At 39.3% G+C, this 21896-nt stretch overlaps 1 pseudogene; it reads left to right on the top strand.

The window, feature by feature from the left end:
- Positions 1-254: 254 nt before the first annotated feature.
- On the top strand, positions 255-13892 carry LOC136676434 (golgin subfamily A member 6-like protein 22; annotated as a pseudogene).
- The last annotated feature ends 8004 nt before the right edge of the window (positions 13893-21896 follow it).

The raw sequence follows: 21896 nt of genomic DNA, 5'->3' as shown, positions 1-21896 counted from the left end.
AGAATTTGGTAAAATTGTTAGTTATTGTGGAGACTCTTCCACCAATGTGGTAACCCAGAGTGTATCTTGAACAGTAAGTGAAAGTGAAAGAGTGCAGTGTGCTTCGCTCTGGACGCTGAAGTGGAGAGAGAGGTGTGTGTAAGGTTCGTGGATGAAGGATTAACTCTGGCTTGTTTTTGTGGATCTCTGTGTTTGAGACAAAGAGCGGATCTGAGCTGCTTTAAAATGGAGCAGGTTTCTCCTGAAGCGGTGATATGACTCTGAAGAAGGACGAAGGAAAGAGCAGCAGAGGTGAAACTAACAGGTTCTGGAAGGTGGTCAGTATTTGGCTGGTCAGTAAACATTTCCTAAAGTAGTGTTTAGTTTAATTTGAGAAGAGGAAAAGTGTTACATTTATGTGTAGATCTGGGTCCATTTCCTCCGAATAAGAGAAAACAATCATTAAACTAAGCATTTAAACGGACTCTTTCTGTCTCTGTCTTCCAGATTCTTTCAGTCTCTCTCTCTTCCCCTTTCTCAGTCCTTCCCTTTTCCATTCGCTTCTCCCTTTACAGAGAGAGGAATGTTTTTTTCTTGTTTGTGGGTCATATTTTATGTTGGTTCCAGCTAAAACTGCTATTTATTATAATAGAAAGAGAAAATGGGACTCTGGTCAGGACTATGATGTAGTTTGGGTTTTTAAAATGTTGGTGTAGGCATGGATAAAGACGGATTATATGTTTATAATGCAATGAAGTATCGGGAGGAGTTTGAGTGTGGGATTATGGGGGTTTTGCAACATTTCTGCTGATGTCTTAACATTTATATTGAAGCTTGAAATGGCAGCATAATTTTACCAGTATTTTAAGTGCTTTTGTGTAGCTCTACTTCTCTCTCTCTCTCTTTCTCTCTCTGTCTGTAGGAGGTCTTGAGTCTGAAGCTGTAAGAGGAGATATAGAGATAAAAATGGCACCTGCTGCCATCAACAGTGAGCCAAATCCAGATATTGATCAGTGTTTGATATTGATTTGTGATTGTTTCCTATAACAGATTTAACTGTGAACATCGTGGTGTGTGTTTTCCTTCACAGAGTTTAAACTCATTGGACCCCGTGATGAGGTTCAGACTAGCTCTGCCGCCACTCTCTCCTGTCACCTGTCTCCTGAGGTCAGTGCTGTTGACCTGGAGATCAGGTGGTTTAAGGAGATGGAGTGTGTTTGTCTCTATAAGAACAGACAGGTGACAGAGGGGCGGGGCTACAAGGGCAGAGTGAGTTTGTTCACTCAGGTGCTGCAGAGAGGAAACGTCTCCTTACAGATCAGAAACTGCACACGATCAGATTTAGGACATTACCTGTGTCAGGTCACTGATGGAACAATAACAGAGGAGTGTACAGTAGAAGTGGGTGGTAAGTAAGTATTAACACAAATTAACGTGTGTACAGTGGTCATGGGCAGCACGGTGGCGCAGCAGGTAGTGTCGCAGTCACACAGCCGCAGGGACCTGGAGGTTGTGGGTTCGATTCCTGTTCCTGGTGATTGTCTGTGAGGAGTTTGGTGTGTTCTCCCTGTGTCTGTGTGTGTTGGTAGGTGAATTGGCGACTCAGAAGTGAGTGTGTGTGTTATCCTGTACTGGCACCCCCTCCAGGGTGTTTTCCCACCTTATAAATTATATATGACTGTAGGTTTTTGTAACCCCTACATATCCAGCTGAACAAATGGTCAAGAGCTAATTTTAAAACTTGCTGTTGACACACGTTCACAACCAATAATTTGACCGATTCCATTACACTCTTAGTCAGTCAGAGATGAAGGGATCCATATTTACAACAAACTCACAAACAAGTAACAGCCACATGCTCATCACAGGAATGAAATTTAATGTTCATTTTCCTAAATCTCTCCAAAGACGGATCTGTTTTCTGAGCCTCAGTAAGAAAATCTCAAGAAGCTCAACATCCAAATCAGCCACAGAATTACACAGCCCCAAAAAAACTATCTGACAGAGAGGCAAAATTTCAACTGCCATAAATATAATCACATTAATTCAGCTCAATAACTTTTTGTACTGGAGCTCACATCAGTGTAAATGCTGGAAAAACACCAAGGAACTTCTGCCACAAATTCCTCTCCACAAATTCTATTGGGCTCATTAATCACTTCAGGAACAGGAGTCAGTGGTTGTAGGAACAAGAAGTGTTTATAAATGATGTTAGTGTTTACTCACTGGGTTTTATCTCACACTCTGCTCTGTTATTTTCTTTTATACAGATCCTTCATACTTGGTGAGTACATCACTCATCCCTCCTCACACTGATCACAATGTCTGCTGTGTTTATAAACGTATCACATCTATTACAGTTTAATCCAGAAATCAGACAGTGACCTCAGTTCTTTCAGGGAATATTCACCTGATAAAGTCTCCCATCACAGAATGAAGACTGTTCACATTCTTTCCCACAATGCACCTGCACCTCCTCAGCATCTAACATTGCTCTGAACAGCCAGTGTTAGCTTTAGCATTAGCTCATCTCAGATATAGCTTCCATTGTTTAAAATTTGTTCTTAGACGTGAAAACATCCCTCTTTAATTTAACGAAACCGTTTCCCTGCTTTGATTAATGTAAACACACTCAATGATCCATTTTCCTTCACTTTAAATTCACCAACGTCCACATTTTCTCAGTTCTCAAACACGTCTGCACTGAACCTCCTGTAAATCCAGTTTATTATTTTAGTGAAAATGGTTCAGATCGACCTCTCTGTGTTCTTCTAAACTTTCCTTTGTTCTCCTGAACATTTTGGTCTGAGAGCACAGATGTTACTGATGACCCCAGGTCTGAACTGAAAGTCTAACGGACGGAGCTGCAGTAAATAAGAGAGACAGGACTTTCTCACAGTTTCATGAATTATCAATTATTTTAATGTGAGCTGTGACTGTTTTTTCATAACCTTTCTTTTTTTAACTCTGTTTTAGGGATGTACAGCGGTAAGTGAATGTTGTGTATTTCTACTGAAAGTACTGGATGTAGTTTGTGTAGTTTATAAAGTCAGAGGAGAGTTTTAATCCAAGTCAAGCTCTCACATAATATCCAGTTTCATCAGCTGCTCATGTTTTAAATAAAGCTTGAAATGAGAGCTTTTAACTTCCATCTCCCACCTTCCTTCCCACAATGCACTGCTGCATAATCCCACTGCACTGCAGGAACTTAGAGACACATATGTTAATGCCATGTAGACACATTAATATTCTACATACACATAAACAATAAATTACTAGAGAGAGAGAACATAGACAACATGTAACAATCATATAATTCTGCCGTTTTGTATTTTTGTTTTTATTCATTTTGAAAAGTTGGATGGTTACTTTCCACTGATTTAAATATAATAATTAACATGTGAATGCATTCATAAAATCTTCACATTATTTTATGTTCTTCCACAGCTGAGCAGAGGTGAGTGTAAAAAATTTGTATCAATTTGCTTTCTCAAATCTTCATTTTTTCATGAAAGGTGACTGACACGAAATGTGGTCACTGTCCTCTGTAAAACTGCATAAATATATAGATGACTGCAAAAAAAGGCAAAGCATGCATCGAGAGACAGGTAAAACAAAGCACAGATGAAAATAAACAATTTATAAAAGGCTTACACACAGGTGAAATTAATTAGTAATCTTGCAAACTGAAGCATCATACACTTCTCTCTGACTGTACGACAGTTTGAACACGTGACCCTTAGGGAATTCTGGAAGTTGGAGTTCTCCCAGATGAGTGTGATTCTTCAGTCGTGTGGGCACCGCTGTTTATGCAGAGACTGTTTGTTGTAGACGTACTCACACATTCTCTCACACACTGTCGCCTTTGGACACTTTAGAATAGCTAATCGACCTCCCAACATTATTTACAGCTTAAGACAGAAACTGATGATGTCAGATACTGTCCTTTGGAGTACAGAGCACTAAAAACTCTTTGTTCTTTGTGTACATTCTGTGTTTTAAACATCCTTATTTTGTCTTTTATCTGATTCTCTAGCTGATACAGTTGTCATTTCTCAGGTGAGTACATTTTATTATAATAAACTGAGTTGATATTATCTGTGGACATAAATATTAGAGCATATAAAGTTAAGCAGGGTGTGTTTTTCAGAGTCTTTAGATGAATGTGCTTTGTTTGTTGGATGTTAATTTCTCTTTCATGGTGTTTGATGTGGGTGTCATTAGTGTAAACGCTGATCAGAGTTCTCTAACTGATCCTGATCCTCAGCCGCTGCAGTAGTTCCACAGCTGGTCTGTTCCACCTCTTTCCTGTTGGTTTAAATGCTGTAGTTTTTCAAACACAGTCTCAGTTTAAATCAGTGAAAGTCCTCAGAGTCTGAACTGTTAGTGATCTCAGCGCTCAGTGATTCAGACCCACACACCAACAGTGATTTAAACAGAGTTTCAGTTATTGTTCATATCACATCAATATTAATTTCATACATTTTTACATTCATTTCACACTTTTGTTCACTTCTACAGATAGAGCAAGAATGGACAGAAGAGGACAGAAAGAAAATGGAGGAATCTGTTTTGAGGAGGGGTGAGTTATAAAAGAGACACTAGATCTGGTTTTCTGTTTTATTTAATATTAACACAGGGGTTCGGTGCATTAATAAAGTTTTATAAACTATATTTCTATGTACAGGTGCATGTCAATAAATTAGAATATCATCAAAAAGTAAATTTATTTCAGTAATTCAATTCAAAACGTGAAACTCTTATTTTATAGATTAATTACAAACAGAGTGATCTATTTCAAGTGCTTATTTCTTTTTATGTGGATGATTATGGTGTAATGAAAACCCAAAAGTCATTATCTCAGAAAATTAGAAAAATCTACACAAAACACCTGCAAAGGTTTCCTAAGCCTTTAAAATGGTCCCTTAGCCTGGTTCAGTAGGCTACACAATCATGAGGAAGACCACTGACTCGACAGATGTCCAGAAGGCAGTCACTGACACCCTCCTGCTGTATCCAAGCATATTAATGGAAAGTTGAGTGGAAAGAAAAAGGGTGGTAGAAAAAGATTCACAAGCAACAAGGACAACCACAGCACTGAAAAGATTGATAAGAAAAGGCCATTAAAAAATTTGGGGGAGGTTCACAAGGAGTTGGGACTGCTGCTGGAGTCAGTGCTTCAAGAGCCACCACATACAGACGTATTCAGGACATGGGCCACAACCATGGGCGACATTTGAAACTTATATCAGGGGGGGCAAGACATCTCAGCCAACATCATTAAAATAATGTAGTTTATATATATTATGACTGACATTTGTATGGAAGTAAAATTCCTCCATTTACCAAATGATATTTAGTATATAGGTAGATACTATATGTAATATAAACGATGTCCTGCTTTAGTGAAGTGCAAGAGATCGCCCTCCGGGCACAGCATCAAATTCACTGACTGTTTTCTCCAAGTTCACTTGAATGGCCCGCTCAATATTCAGCACTGCAATGTCAGACAGTCTCTCCTGAGCAATAGTGTTTCTCGAGTAGGTTTTTAATTGATGTAAGCAAAATAAGTTCCGTTCACATGATGCGTTGCTCATTGGCACGGTCAGGAACAACTTGAAAGATTACACACGTTTACTAGGCTATTGCCTAGATCTGATGATTTCTTCTGATGGAATGGCACTGAAAAGGAAAAAGTTCTGCATTTGTCTGCTCTTTGGGAAAACCATAGCATTGACAAACAAAGGCCAGGTCCTTCTCAATGTGTGATCTAGAGCTGAGAATGGTGTTCATTGCAGACTTTCCAGAGTTCTTGAAAGCTTTTGTCCAGTACACCAAAACAGAATTCCTTGTTAAAACCCAAAGCTGAGTCAGCATCTTATCCAGTCTACCAAGCTGTAGTCACGTGATTCTGCCCCTATCTGGCACATGGAAGCAAACTAAACACCAAGGACGACCAAGCGACTCGAGCAGCTAGTACCAAAGAAAAACACAGCATCTGTAGTTTGGATGTGCTGTGTTTTGACTATAATTAAGATGACAGTGCTCAAAAAACAAGAGAGAAACAAGCTCCTAAGGGCCTAAGCACCAGCTATATGAAAGTGTCAAACAAACAAATACAGTGGAATTTGAGTTCCTAACTGTTTATTGATAGTCAGAAAACATGTTATTTCTTACTAATTCAAGGAATAAGGTTTAAAAGACTGTTGGTCCCCCCCCTCAACAGTGTTCTGAAACTCTAATAGGCGTCTTGCATGTGACGTAGATGGTGGACAACAACTCTAGTTGCACAAAATGACGAAAAGGTGTGTTGTTCTTGGCTGCAATAATTCAATGTACAGTGGGACATCTGTGCACAAATGGCCCAAAGATCCCAAAATATCCAGAAAATGGACTAAATTTATCAACTTTAAATGGGCACTTTGGAAAGGACCATCCGCTCACTCCGTTATCTGTAGTGCTCATTACACTGGGCTTTTCCAACAATATGAGCATGTAAGGAAACCAACGAAAGGTGTTCAAGAGCCTCTGTATACATGGCGGTAAACAGGGTAAGTACACTTTCTTCACCTGTTTTAATTGGTGTTAGCTAACGTTAGCTTAACTTGCTAAACTCGGTGGCTCAGATTATACTCAGCTATGTAGTTGCATTACGGAGGTTTATAGTGTCGGATGAATTTGAGTTCGACTTCGATCACATTTACAAGAATAACTGTACCTCTAAATTTGAGTTTAGCTTATTGCTAGGCTATTGTCATGAATAATGTTTGTTATTTAGCTAGCTAGATACTGTCATAACAGTCAGTCATAACAGTGTTTTACCGCGGCGTTGTTCAGCTGTTGTCCACCAGTGACGTCACGGTTGCATTCAAGAATTTCCATATCTAGCTCGGGTTTTTCTGTCAATTTAATAAAATTGTCAGTTTTAAAGCAAATTAAGCATGCTATTTTCATTTTAATTCATACTTATATATGTCAGTAACTAAAATAAGGTGAAATATTCATGGAGGTCCATTAAGTGGTCCTTAGCCTTTTAAGTGCTGATTAGCTGGGGTTGAGACTGGAGCAGAAGGGTGTGTAAGGCTGGTAATTGGCATCTCGGTGGAACTTGCGTGTTCAGACTGTTGTTTCATCGCTGTCATTTTTCATATAGCCATATAGCCAGGGTCATTTCTATTCTTCTATTCAGCCACCAATGCGCCTTTTAACGTATGAATAATTTCTAATGGCTGCCCACTAGTGTCATAGAGGCATGCTGCACTGTATTTCGGTAATGTTTTATGACTGTAACAAATGTCCCACATTCCAAAAGTTAAGTGACTTAAAGAATAATTTGGGGTACAAATGCCCCCAAAATGGCTACAACTGTATGCATTCCTTGTGTCAAGCCACTCATGACCCAGAGACGCCAGAAGTGTCTTACATTTACATTTATGCATTTGGCAGACGCTTTTATCCAAAGCGACTTACAAAAGAGGATCTAACATTCAAACTACAGCACAAATTATACAAAATACCTTACATTAAGTGCAATATACCAGTAAGTAATAAGTGCATTAAAGAAAGACTTTCAGTGCAAAAGATACTCTCGGAAGAGTTGGGTTTTCAAGGATTTCTTGAATGCAGAGAGGGTTTCTGTTGCCCTGATAGTGCTTGGAAGCTTGTTCCACCAGCGTGGTACCAGAGATGAGAATAGCCACGACTGACCTGTACGGGGGGTTGGCCATGTTAGTTGGCGCTCCTTTGAGGAAAAGAGAGGGTGGGCACCAACATATGGTTTTAAGAGTCTATTGAGGTAGATGGGAGCAGAACCAGTGAATACTCTGAAGGCCATCATTAGTGATTTAAATTTGATGCGAGCAGCTAAGGGTAGCCAATGCAGCTCAACTAATAGGGGCGTGACATGTGCTCTTTTAGGCTGGTTGAAAACCAGGCGTGCTGCAGCATTGTGGATCATCTGTAGCGGTCTTACAGCACAGGCCGGAAGACCTGTCAGGAGGGCGTTGCAATAGTTTAGACGGGAGATTACTAACGTCTGAACAAGGAGCTGTGTTGTATGTTGAGTTAGATATGGCCTAATCTTCCTTATGTTGAATAGGGAGAAGCGGCATGATCGAGCTACAGCGGTAACGAGATCTGCGAAGGTTAGCTGGTCATCGACCATGACACCCAGGTTTCTTACAACCTTGGTGGGAGCCACTGATAGGGCCTCTAGCTTGATGCTGATGTTGTGGAGAATAGCTTGCTTGGCTGGGAGGACCAGTAGTTCAGTTTTGGATAAATTCAGTTGGAGGCGATGTTCCTTCATCCATGTAGATATGTCAGAGAGACAGTCAGAGATTCGAGTTGCCACTGAAGTGTCACCTGGAGAAAAGGATAAATAGAGCTGTGTGTCATCAGCATAGCAGTGATAGGAGAAGCCGAGAAGCCGTCTTACCTGGGCCAGGAGAAAAAGGACAGGACTGTTGCTCAATGGTCCTAAGTCTGTGTTCAGATAAAAGTAAATTTTGCATTTCATTTGGAAATCAAGTTCGCAGAGTCTGGAGGAAGAGTGGAGAGGCGCACACAATCCAAGCTGCCTGAGTCTGATGTGAAGTTTCCACAATCAGTGATGTTTTGGGGAACCATGTCACCTGCTGGTGTTGGGTCCAAAGTCAGCACAGCCATCTACCAGAACATTTTAGAGCCCATGCTTACCTCTGCTGACAAGCTTTATGGAGATTCATTTTCCAGCAGGACTTGGCACCTGTCCACACTGCCAAAAAAAACAGTACCTGGTTTAATAACCTTGGTATCACTGTGCTTGATTGGCCAGCAAACTCACCTGACCTAAACACCATAGAAAATCTATGGGGTATTGTCAAGAGGAAGATGAGAGACACCGAGCCCAACAATGCTGAAGGCTGCTATCAAAGCAACCTGGCCACCTGCCACAGGCTGATCGCTTCCATGCCACGCCGTATTGATGCAGTAATTCTCATAAAAGAAGCCCCAACCAAGTATTGATCATGTACTGTACATACTTTTCAGTAGGCCAAAATTTTTGTATTAAAAATCATTTTTTTAATTGCTCTTATATAATGTGATGAGGTCAGTGATTCTGCCCCATCACCAAGACTGTGGAATGTACATTAATGAATGTATGCTTGTATTATTTCTTATCTTGTGTCTCTGGTCCTGTTCCTGGAGGAATGGTGGCAAATTTTTGGTCTCTCTTTGTAGTAGCCGATGGTGAAGTATAGACAAGGAGGGGAGGAGCTGGATCTGGGAACCTGTAAAAGAGAAAAAGTAAACAAGTTAAAAACTATTTACATATGTAAATACTCACCTGTGAAGCAGGAATAAGATGGGCATTTAAAATTTGTCAACGGTTGTATTGTTGTGCATGAATGTCCTCCTGCAGTTACATTTGTTACCCCTTAGCCAGAGTTGGGTTAGCCCAATTAGAAGAGGGGCGGGGCTAAGTTACTAAAAGGTGGGTGGTAGACCCACAGTGGGGGTAGTCAGGGTGTCTGAAACTTCACAGTCTCCGACAAAGTAATTGGCTGCGATAGTCAGTGAAGGTGGAAGGGGGCTGTGGTACGGACAAATGAGGTCTGTTTAGTCCTAAACTGATGTTTCTTTTCTTTTTCTGGTACCCCTCTGATTGTGATGTCATCACATGTGTTACTTTGAATAAATTATCACTGAGTGAGGTACTTTTGAGTCCTGTCTGCTCCTTGTTGAGTGAATCTTCACCTTTTCATCCGTGCTCCCCACACTCCAATTTAAACATTACTACATATAATATTCAAATTTTCTGAGATAATGACTTTTGGGTTTTTATTGGCTGTAAGCCTTAATCATCAACATTAAAAGAAATAAACGCTGAAATTAATCTGTATAATACATGTTTCACTTTTTGAAATGAATTACTGAAATAAATTAACTTTTTGATGATATTCTAATTTACTGATATGCACCTGTATTTGCATAATTAACTGGTCCTGGTCCTGGTCCTGGTGGGCTACTGCCTGCACATTGTATAGATTCCTCTACTCCCAACAAACCTGATGCAACTCATGAGCTCATTAATAAACCTTTCCCAAGATGAAATGAGCTTGTTTGAGAGATGAAAAAAACCCACGACCAGGACTGAGAACCACTGGCTTAAACTGAAGATACTAAACAAAACAAAAAATATACAATGTGGCGAAACTCATGCACAAGCCATTTCATCATAATGATTTTTTGTTCTATTTGTTTATTGCACTGTATAATTTGATACCTATTTAAAGTATAAGTTACATTTATTTAAGGAACAACAGAATAATTTGCTGTAAATTCTATACATACCTTAATCCTGATAATTTATTTACATTTCTGTGTAGATAGGTGAAATTTACATGTGTTTTTAATGTTTTTCACAGAAGCCAAACTTTTTAAAGATATAGAGAGTGTTTTAAAGCAGAGAAATGAAGAATAACTGGAAAAAGACAGACAATTGCAAATGACATACAAACTTCTTAAAGAAACTAAAGAACAATTAGAACAAATGACCAAAGAGACTCAGCTACAGCTTCAGGAGAAAGACTCAGAGCTGGAGAATGTGAGGAAACTGCTGAGAGAGAAAGAGTCTCTACTGGAGGACACAGTGAAAGAGGTGGACAGCTGTAAAAATCAACTGGAGACACAGAGAAAGGAGCTGCAGGAAAAGAGCAGCATACTCCAGAAGATGAAGATCCAACTGGAAGAACAGAAAACTGAAGTGAGTGAAAAAGACAAACAGCTTGAAGAGAAGGAGAGGATTGTAAGTGAGATACACACACAGCTAATGGAGAGAGAGGAGCAGGTTAAAGAGAGAGAGAGACTTCTAGAGGAGAGAAACAAGCAGCTGCAGGAAAGAACACATCCTCCATCATCAGTTCCAGTCAGGAGGAGACACAGCAAGCAGGGGGTTCATCCAGAGAGTAAGTAATTGAACTGGTCACTTAAAACACTTAATGCAATAAGTACATTTTTCATATTTATTTCACTATGAACGTTTTATCACACACTGACAAAGTTTACCAGATCAGAAAAGATGCGTGTAGTTCAGGAAATTAGGGAGCATTTAATATTACCATACAAATACAATATTGATTCTTACACTATATGTACAGTTATTTCTGTTATTGTTACACCCAGTTTCTTTTGCATATATTGCTGTAATAAAAGTTTTGACCTTATGAAATTTCAGCCACACATTTTTAGGTCTTTTTTTCAGTACCAAATTTAATTATCCACAAACTGTCTTTAAGAACATGTGTTCATTCTAGTTCTGTGGTTTCTCAGTCAGGGTAGAGACTCCAGACCCAGCTCCAGCTCCACTCAGGAGGAGAAAGAGTAGAGAAGCCCTTCCTCCGAAAAGTACATTATCACAGTTTCATGAAGTTTCTTATATACTTCTCCATGCAGATTACTGCATTCACTAACACTCAGTAATAAATTAATACTTTCATTCTTGTTGATCTGCAGTGAGTGGAGCATCTCCTCCAGAGTCTGGTGGTGTATCAGAGCTGAGGCTGGTTCTGCTGGGGAGGACTGGAAGTGGGAAGAGTGCAGCAAGAAACAGGCTCCTGGGCCGAGAGGAGAGGAGTAGGGCTGGAGCGTCTACAGTGAGGCAGCAGAGTGAGAGCAGACAGGGCCAGGTGGCTGGGAGGCAGGTGACTGTGGTGGATACTCCTGACTATTTCAGTCCTGGACTCTCTCTGGACGGGCTGAGACAGGATGTGAGGCTCTGTGTCCGTCTGTCGGCCCCAGGACCCCATGCCTTCCTCCTAGTCATACCAGTGAAGCAGACCTCAGGAGAGGAGAGAGACATGCTGCAGAAAATGGAGGAGATGTTTGGAGAGAGATGCTGGAGGAACACCATGATCCTCTTCACCGTCACTGATGAAGACCAAGAGAAGAGGATTGAAGAGTTTGTCCAGTCAGGAAACCAGGAGGTCCAGAGCCTTGTGGAGAAATGTGGGAACAGGTTTCACTGTCTCAACATTAAGGAGAGTGGAGAGGGGTCTCAGGTCTCAGAGCTGATGGAGAAGATCGAGAAGATGGTGGAAGGAAACAGAGAGAAGTTCTACAGCAGTGAGATCTACCTGGAGACAGAAGCTCAGATCAGAGCAATGAAGACAAAGATCATGAAAGAAGAGAGAAACTAAGGAAAAACATGAAAAGGAGCTGCAGAACTCTCTGAGAAAGATAGAGGGAGCAGTACAAGAACACGAAGGAGAGATAAAACAACTTAACGACCGAACAACTGACCTAGAGAGAAGAATGAAAGAAGAGAGGGATGAAGAGAAAAGGAGAGGACTGGAACGAGAGCTGGAGAGAGAGTTAGACCAAAGGACAGAAATGGAAGAAAAGGTGAAGGGACTGAAAGAGGAGAGAGAGAGGGACAGGTGTGAGATGGAGGAGAGACACAGACGGGAGATGGAGGAGATCATGGAGATGTATGAAGGAGAAGCCAGAGCTGAAGCAGAGAGAAACTTAATGAAGATCCTGCTGCCTGAACTCCAGAAGAACATTTTGGCTTCAAAGACAAAGATGCAGGAGGAGTTCAGCAGACAGATGGAGGAGAAGAACATGGAGCTGGAGAAACTGAGAGAGCATTACTCAGAGCTCAGGAAGACTCACTCACTTCTGGAGGAGGTCTATGAGAGAACTGTGAGAAGGAGCTCAGAGTCAGAGGGAGCTGCTCCAGCTGCAGAAGGGGAGTCTAAAGGAATCTCTCAGAGGTTTAAAGACCTGTTTCTCTGATGAACAGAGTATGAAGTCTCCCTTGTGCAGAAAAGGAGCTCCTCTGTCCATTGTGATGATTATGGAGAGAGTGGAAAAGGAGGAGGAGTATGAACCCAGTGCAGAGGAGCTCTGAAGGAGCAGTTGGTAAAATCACAGATGTGTGTAAAATATGGTAGTCACTACTTAAAAAGTGACTTCAGCAGCTTTAAGTGCAGCATTTTGGACACTGTACGTAAAATGTATAAAATGGGACACTGGAGTAGCTACACATGAGTTTATCATGACTATTGCCAAAACCAGCAAGAGGGATATAAAGTCTCCCAGCTCTGGGCTGTGGAGAAATAGGTGTGCGTTCACTGAAGTGATGGAGCTCCATTCAAGTCAAATGGTCTGCCAATGAAACAAGACATATTTCACTGAGTAAAAAGGTTGCTTTTCTTTTAGTATTCAACAGTTTCTAATAAGGATAAATATTAGACGTATTTACTGGATATGTACATTGTTGCTGACTCTCCTTTCATGGCTGTAGTTTATTCATTACACACTGTCAACAGGTGAGTTCACAAACTACACACTACACACTCTCTGAAAAAGGCACTTCTCCAGAAGAAGAGGTGAATATTTAGAACATTTCATTATAGAACTGTGTAAAATTAAAAACATAATATAAGTCCTGGAGTTGAAGTGGGGCGTGTGAAATCAAGAACACTTTAAAATCTACAAATGTTATAGAATAAGATTACGTTCCTTGACTAAAGATAGTGAATACGTATCCGTGAGGGTACCACCACAGAGACAGCACAAGGCACCACCAAAGTAACCGTTTTTCTGACAGTGTAGATGTGTTTAATGAACTGGTAAATCTCTTTATAATTTATTATAGAAAGAGAGGAGTGTTCTCTGTTCTAACATCACTGTGTGTTCACTGTGTAATAATTATATATTGGTTCAGATGAATATTGATTGTTGAGGGTCAGGGGCAGAGCAGACAGTTTTGTTATTAGAGCTCTGCAATAAAACCCTGTAAAGGACAATCTTCTTAGATCAGGACACTTCTCTTTCTGAGAAAAGATTCTTCTCAACTGCATCAGTTGTCGTCTGATGTTTTCATTTTCTGAAATGTTTTCAGATTTTTTACGTTTTATATTTGAACAAATCAATAAACGAGATCAAATATTTGTAATGTGACTTGTGTCTGAATTTCAGTTGAAATGATGTTTATTATTAAGAAAATAATAATAGTAATAATAATGATAAAGATCATGGTTGCAACAGTTAGATAAACTAATAATATTTACACAGAGATGTTTATGAGTTTGAAATAAATATAAGCCTATTTATTTTTGACATGGCCATTATATTTCATGGTGTTTGTCTGTACTAGAGACTGTTATCGTCATCACTCAGTGACATGGTTTTAAATTCTGTAAAATAAAGCTCAGTGTCAGTTTATAGCATTTTTGCTGTTCTGTAGGTTATTATTATATCTGTAAAGCACCTGCTTCTGCACTTTTAGGAGCTCATTTGTTTACATTAGAAATTGGCAACTAGATAATAAGTGTATATTGGGAATATTTTGATAAGATTGTCTTTCTGGACAATAAGTGTTCTGCAAGGTTTACATGCCACGGTTTAGTCCCTACTCGGCTCGCTCTGAACCACGAGAGAACAGGGACTAAAAAAGAACCCAGTTCCAGGACCAGGACGAGATTTACCTGATGGAGAAACCTGATGGAGCAGAAAGATAGTGCAGCAATACCAGAATGGTGTTACCCAGCATAAAATAGCAAAGACTTTTAAGTTCATCATCAACCATGCATAACATCATGAAAAGAATTTTGGTGAGGTAAGGTGATCACGTTGTGTGATGGAAATTTGTTAATAGAAATGATTCATAATCAATAGAGATATTTTTAATCAGCAATGACCACGCATGCTTGTGTAACTGAAATTTTATTTTTTATTTTTTTTTTATTTATAGTTTTATTCCTATTTCTGTGTGAAAAGGCAGACTTATGTGTGTGTGTTTCAAATAACAGCATATCGACACCTTCCGTTCAATCAACTCCTTTTGTATCCAGACCACAGAGGGGAGATAACTGAGACCAAATGGGTAGAGGGGGATGCACAGAGCACGTCTGGAAAGGTGTTAGAAATACAAAAAAGAGTAAAAAAAACAAATGGCAAAAGACTTGGAGTCATGGGAGCAGGATACATTGAAAGGTGATTGAAATGTAAATGAGCAAACAGATGGTAACTTCAAAAGGAGTTCCATGTATAAGAGATGTTAGTTGAGAAACGGTCAGACAGAGAGGAACAGTGTTGCACGCAGCGTCCTCTCTCAGTTAATAAATTGTTCTTTTATTTAAAGCGGACTCAGAGACTCAGCTTTCTTATTTCTGTCCTAATTTTCCACCACAATGGTCTTCTTGACATTACTGACAGCTTGCATCTCTACTGTGTTCACTACACATTTCTGCCACGACTAAAAGATGACCTATCCAGGTTTGCAGGTGGCTGGGATAACCATCCAATCTGAACTGAACAAAACATGACGCCAAATCAGCTGTGGCACCTTGGCCTCATGCAGAGTCCAATCAGAGAACCAGAAATGTTAGAGGTGATAAGGGGGTGAGGGTAAACAAAACAAAAAAAAACTGTGCTTTTGTGATTATTAATACTTACAAGTAAGTTATTACTGTGTTGTGCATATTTAGGGAATTCAGATTGATGCCATTGACTGGGAACATTCTGGATTAACTGTCCAAGGACCTAACCAAGGTGTTGTCTTGCCAGACATGGAATGTCCATTGGATCCTGGGAGCCTTGAGCTGCTTACATTAGCTGTACAACCAATTGCTTCATCAACTAACTTTGGCCGTGATATCTATCCAACATGTCTGCGTCATGCTTTTTATTTGTTGGAGAATCATTAAGGTATGTTTTGAAAAGCAGAGCACAGTGGTGGTTAGTGTGTTGCATATTCACTGTCCTATTAGATTTTCATACTTACATGGTTCCCCCTTGTATATATTTTTGTTACATTTAGGAACATTTTTTTAACCTGTGGATATGTACAAATCCCATGCAAAATGTTATTGCTTTCTCTCTTTTCTTGTGTACAAACAGTGGGAAAGAAGTGACTTCAAAGAATGTATCCCAGGATTGTGCCTTTTCCAAGAACATGCTAGAGACAACCAGCACCACGCAAACCTTTTTTGATGCATGTTATAATATGGAAATCCCCAAACCAGACTCTGGCTTTCTAGGACCTCTGCTCTGGAATATAGTTAAAATAAGAGTACAAAGTTAAAAAAAAAACAAAAAACACTGTCTTCTGCCCTTAGTGTACAGGAAGACCCAGCTGACGTAACTCAGTTGTTCCAAACCCTGGGCTGGAATACCCACTGATATACATATTTCAGTTGTCTTTGCACCATAGAACCAGGTAATCAGCTCATTTAAATTGAGTGGAAGTAAGAGAGTTTGAGCAAAAATAAAAATTGATGAAAACATTTTTGTTACTTTTTAGATGGATGTGAATTAAGTCACGACATCAAACTAGAGCTAAACCTTTTCTGACTTGAGACACTTTTTTTTAAAACCATTACATGCAATACATTAATGCACGTGGGGGGGGGGGGCTACACGGGTGAGAGTTTGTGTTTTATTTTAGCTAAATAGCTAATAGCTGAAACTGCCATTTTCAGAATGAGTAAGCTTGTGAAAAATATTTAAACTGACCTTGCAAAAATAACTCATCTTTCAGAAAGGGCATTCTGCACTTTAAACAATGTCCTTCATGCGCTGGCAATTAAAAAAAGTAGTCGTTAAAACATTTAAGACAGACAACACTAATACACCCCACATAAAACTTATATCTAAATGAGCCCAAACCCAGTATGATGTGTACCAATGCATGACAGTAAATCATTTCTGAAAGATTCAAAGTCCTCATAATGTCCAGGAAGCTTGAGCACCTCAAAGCAGGTAGATGCTGTTGGGAGGATACTTTTGACAATTTCAAAGGTGAGCTTTCTAGGTAGAACCTCACACCCTGTCCAGAACTTCAGCAGGCTTTTGACTTCAGCAGCTGATGCTGTGAATGGAACAAGTTTTTAAATCACTTGATGTTATTTTATGACCCGTGCCAAATTTTTAAATGATACCAGAGCCTTATCATAAGTGGACAGTTTCCCAAAAATTACCAGTTTCAATAAACTGTTGGAGGAATCCAGAAATGCGACATTTGGTAGCTAGTGGATGTTCAGAATCAGAATCGTCTTCCTCTCGTTCAGGCCAGGAAACTGTCTGAAGGATTAACTATACAAAAAAAGAACTTTAAAATAAGTTCAGAATATCTCAAAAGATACATTTTTAAAGCTATTAACTGACTGATCATATTTTGATACGTTAAAAAACATTACAAACTTAAACCACAGCAAAACAGTTTAGTTTCATTTTGAACATTAAACAGAGGGAAAACTTTGGACCAACCTCTGGGAAACACTCTAGTGATTCTCTTGGGAAAAGCAGAGGCAAAGTGTCTTGGCGTTGGGACAAAACAGCCCACACTGGGGTTTCCTTAAAGCCACGTCTCATTTGTTTGATTTGCCGTGAGATTCGACCAATTACCTCTTAAAATAATAAAGAGCAATATAGGTAAAATGTCAGTGTTATACAGCACAAACAATGAATCCTGTATTAATCCATGCATATGTATGAGTGAAAATACAGCATGAATGAGGATCTTTTCAAAAAGCCATCTCCTGTTTTTATCAGTTACACCAGGGAGATCCCAGGCATATGCCAAGCCCTGGACTCTCTTCTTTTCTTTCACTGAAAGTTCAAATTTCTCAAGCTTTAACACACAAAAAAAGTCATTATGACTGAATGACTGTAACAAACAAATGTTAACAATAGTACACTGAGATACACTGAGTCTCTGAAGGTTTAGCTTACAAGCCTGATTGTATCACGAATATCCAAGTCTGGACAGTCAATTAGCTGCACCGTTGCTGTGTCAGGATTTCCTCCCAGAAGGACGTATACGAAAGCTGGGCTTAAACCAGACAGACGTGGCCTTCCATGTATAAATGAATGTCCTAAAATTCTCCCAGCCACAATAAACAAGTCACTGTCAACAAGAAAGTGGGAGGAAGATGGCACCAAATGCTCTGTCTCTCCCTCGAAAAGTCTGGTGACCCCAGTGTTTGCTGAAATGGAGAAATAAATTCAGTCAAGCTGTTGTGTTATTTTTGTTAAAATACAACAAAGTAAGTTGAATATTTAAAAGCAATATGTATAGCACTTGAAGTATCCCACTGGCTGTTTCTTATCCTTTACTACAAAATGAGGATGAATTACCTAAGTTCACAGAAAACCCAGACTTCAGTCTGTTAATACAGGTTGAGAAAAAGAACCATGTAACACCCTCCCCAACAGCACAATCACCTGTGAAAATGATTTCATTTATTAACAAAACATGCTTTCTTTATCAACTTATTCCTACTGTAAATGTACTGTACCTTCCAGTCTGCAGTTTAAAGGTCGAGCCCATTCCACATGAGTCTACTTGTAGAAGCTCTATCTCGTTCCTCTGGGGTGCTCCTCATATCCGTGTGAAGATTCAAGGGTGCCTGTGTAGCATGATTGCATGCGTTGTGTCTCTCGAAACTGTGATATAGCTTTGATGGGGCTGGGATTGACTGCCACTCTATAGATTGGGAAATTGGGAAACACAAACACCCCATAATGACCAGTATAACATACACAAAATTAAGAGTACTTTTAATTTGTAATAGAATTAAGCACCAGCCATCCAGAAGTTTGGAATTACAGCTGGGCAATATTTCTTCTGCAACTTCTGAACTATCAGCAGAAGTACATTAGAAAGAACAGAGCAAAAAAATAAAATAAAATAAATAAATTAAAAATGGGGAGAAATACATTGTTGCTATCAGAACAAAATCTTACATAACCAAAAAGGTAACAATTTGAAATCCATTAAAATGTAGAAATTACATTTCATGTAAATTTTTACCATTCCTATTCCACTCCAATTTAATTTAGAAAATGTTGTATTTATGGGGAAGTAGGCAAAATCAAGTAAGGCAAGAGTTACAAAAATGAGATATAGTTCTGATTAATAATTCAGTGAATACCTTTCACTGCATGAACTTGCATGTATTTAAATTCACATTGTCACAACTGTAACTTCAGAACTATACACAAAGCACTAACATTTGTTCTCATTTGGTTCATCACATTGTGAAAGGGTTCTTTAGACTGATGGAGAGTGATGTCTATGGATTGATATGGAACCTTAAGAGTTCTGCTATGGTTACAGTGTCTCTTCCAAAAGCTTTCACTGTCATCCATATATAATATTCTCTATCAATCTGAAGAACCATTTCCTGATGCAAAAATCACAAGTTCACACACAGTTCTATAAAGAACCATTTAAGGATAATCTTTTTAAGGGTGTAGGCAAGAAAATAAGTGTCTACATAAAACCAATATTAAATCTATACCTGATGCTTTGTAAAGAAGCCAGCCTCCTTTTATTGTCTTTAGCGTTGGATACAGTAGGTTGAGTTGTTCCCTTAACTGAGAGCAAGAGCAAGTTGCCGGCACATCAAAGGAACACTACATAACATATTACCTTAAAAGTACAGCTTCAAGATCATTGTGTTGTACCACTGAGCTGTGATAGGGAGAATAGAGCCTCTGTTCCTGCTAACAAAACTGCACTACAAATTTTGGAGGAGAGTAGGAGACCCCTCCCACTCCCTCCCCCACTGGGTTCAGTACAGTCCTGTAAATATGAATTACACTGGGGGAGACCCAGGTGCAAAAAAACCCCAAATCCTAAATAGTGTTCCTTTAATATAATGATTCAAATATTAGGTTTTGTTGGTAGCAATGCTAGGGTCTCCCTGTTTGGTAACTGGTAAATCACCCATACAATAGCTTTTGACCTCCCTGTTGCCTGCAAAGGGTAACCACAAACAATAAAAATAAAAATAATAATCTTATATTTGTAGACAAAAGTGCCACAACACAGCACTTTAAATTACACAGGTTTAAAGCCTAGTCACTGAACCTGCTATCCTCCCTGGAGCTTTGAGCAATGACTGAGGTACCTTGTCTCTCGCAGAATGAAAGCAGAGACACTAGAGAAGGGCATGATGCAGAATACTAAACACTTTGAAACGTTGGTGGTAAGATAAATTATTTAGCTAGTAAACTACAAACACTATCCCATAAACGTTTCATTATTGTGACATACAGCCTTAAGTAATAATAAATAATATTTAACTATTATCTTAAGACGTAATATTAAAATAATAAATTTTAATGCAACATGTCCCGAGAAAAGCTGGCGCAAAAAATATTTTTAAAATGACTATCAAAAACCATTTAGCCCTATGATTAGTACACAAACTTTCACATACTGAACACACTAAATTCAGTGAAACGGGACTAATTACATTCTGTAATGATATCACTTCTGTAATTCTGTGCTTAAAATAATCTGTCACATCAGGTACTTCTGTTCCTTTATGAGTACTGCTTACATTAATAGAATATTGCTCGATCAGGCGGTATAATAGGTGCTGTTCTCTCACAGTTTTAATTTCACAGGAATTTATTTGAATGATAACACGGCCATGTGACATCGTGTAGGAAAAGCGCAGATGTTAACAGGCTTGCCAGCTAACCAGTGCTCCGCCTGGCGTTCGTCGTAGAAAACATTATTAGACTTAACTTTCTGAGAGGTTGTTACAACAATTTGTTCGTGCCCGCAGCGTTGTTTTTCTTTTTGGTTGTCACTACGTTGTCACAACGTAACCTTGTTGGTTACCGTTGTACAGCATTTTATGTGGTGTTATATTTTACATTAATAAAAAGTATTAATTATCTGTAACCGCTTATCCAATTCAGGGTCGCGGTGGGTCCAGAGCCTACCTGGAATAATTGGGCACAAGGCGGGAATACACCCTGAAGGGGGCGCCAGTCCTTCACAGGGCAACACACACACCTACAGACAATTTGGAGTCGCCAATCCACCTACCAACGTGTGTTTTTGGACTGTGGTAGAAACCGGAGCACCCGGAGGAAACCCACACGGACACGGGAAGAACACACCAACTCCTCACAGACAGTCACCCGGAGCGAGAATCGAACCCACAACCGCCAGGTCCCTGGAGCTGTGTGACTGCGACACTACCTGCTGCGCCACTGTGCCTCCCCTTAATAAAAATTATTATTAATACAATTTATTATTACTAATAAAAATTATTGGTACACACAAATATGCCTATTTATTAATCGATTTTGTTATTTATTATTAATACACCAGAGTAATTATACTTTCATCTTCATCGGTTTTTGTGTATTCAATTCTAATATTGGTATTACCACTATGGTCTAATCACATGTGTACACTGAAAGTTGTTGTGTGTGAAGAAACTGATGTGATTTGGTCGTGTGTCATCTGCCTTGAAGCTGTCGTCTGTCACAGTAGTCTAAGCGCAATGAAGCTGGGATAAAACAAGTAAAGCAATGAGCAAATATCTTGTAACTAGAGTGAAGCAGGTTGTTTTTCTCAAGAAGAATTTATTGAAACGACTAAATGATTTAATTTCATTTTCTTTTATGTATTTATTAACATCAACTTCAAAAAAAGGATTTTGTAAAACAACAGGACAGATGTGAACTGCTTAACTGTGGGGGCTGTGCAGACAGTGATGCCGGAAGTCTGAAAGAGAAATATACATACAATCAGTGGTATGAAGCATTCTTTAAACATTTTATCTGTTTAGGTCAATGACTGGGCTGTTTATCCGGCCCTCTCAGTAATAAATAAACTGTCCTAAAACCGCATTCATTAAAATTTTCCCTCCAATATCCTGCATTTAACTGAGGCCACTAATCAAATCAAATCAAATTTATTTATATAGCGCTTTTCACAACTGATGTTGTCACAAAGCAGCTTCACAGAATTCCAGTAAGACAAGATTTGAAATGAAATGTAAAGACAAATGTAAAACCCTCAAGTGAGCAAGCCAGGGGCGACAGTGGCAAGGAAAAACTCCCCCAGCTGAGGAAGAAACCTTGGGAGGAACCAAGGCTCACAAGGGGTGACCCATCCT

The sequence above is a fragment of the Hoplias malabaricus genome, chromosome 2, assembly GCF_029633855.1.
Source record: "Hoplias malabaricus isolate fHopMal1 chromosome 2, fHopMal1.hap1, whole genome shotgun sequence".
NCBI classification, from domain to species: domain Eukaryota; kingdom Metazoa; phylum Chordata; class Actinopteri; order Characiformes; family Erythrinidae; genus Hoplias; species Hoplias malabaricus.
This window is presented reverse-complemented; position numbering and strand designations above follow the sequence as displayed.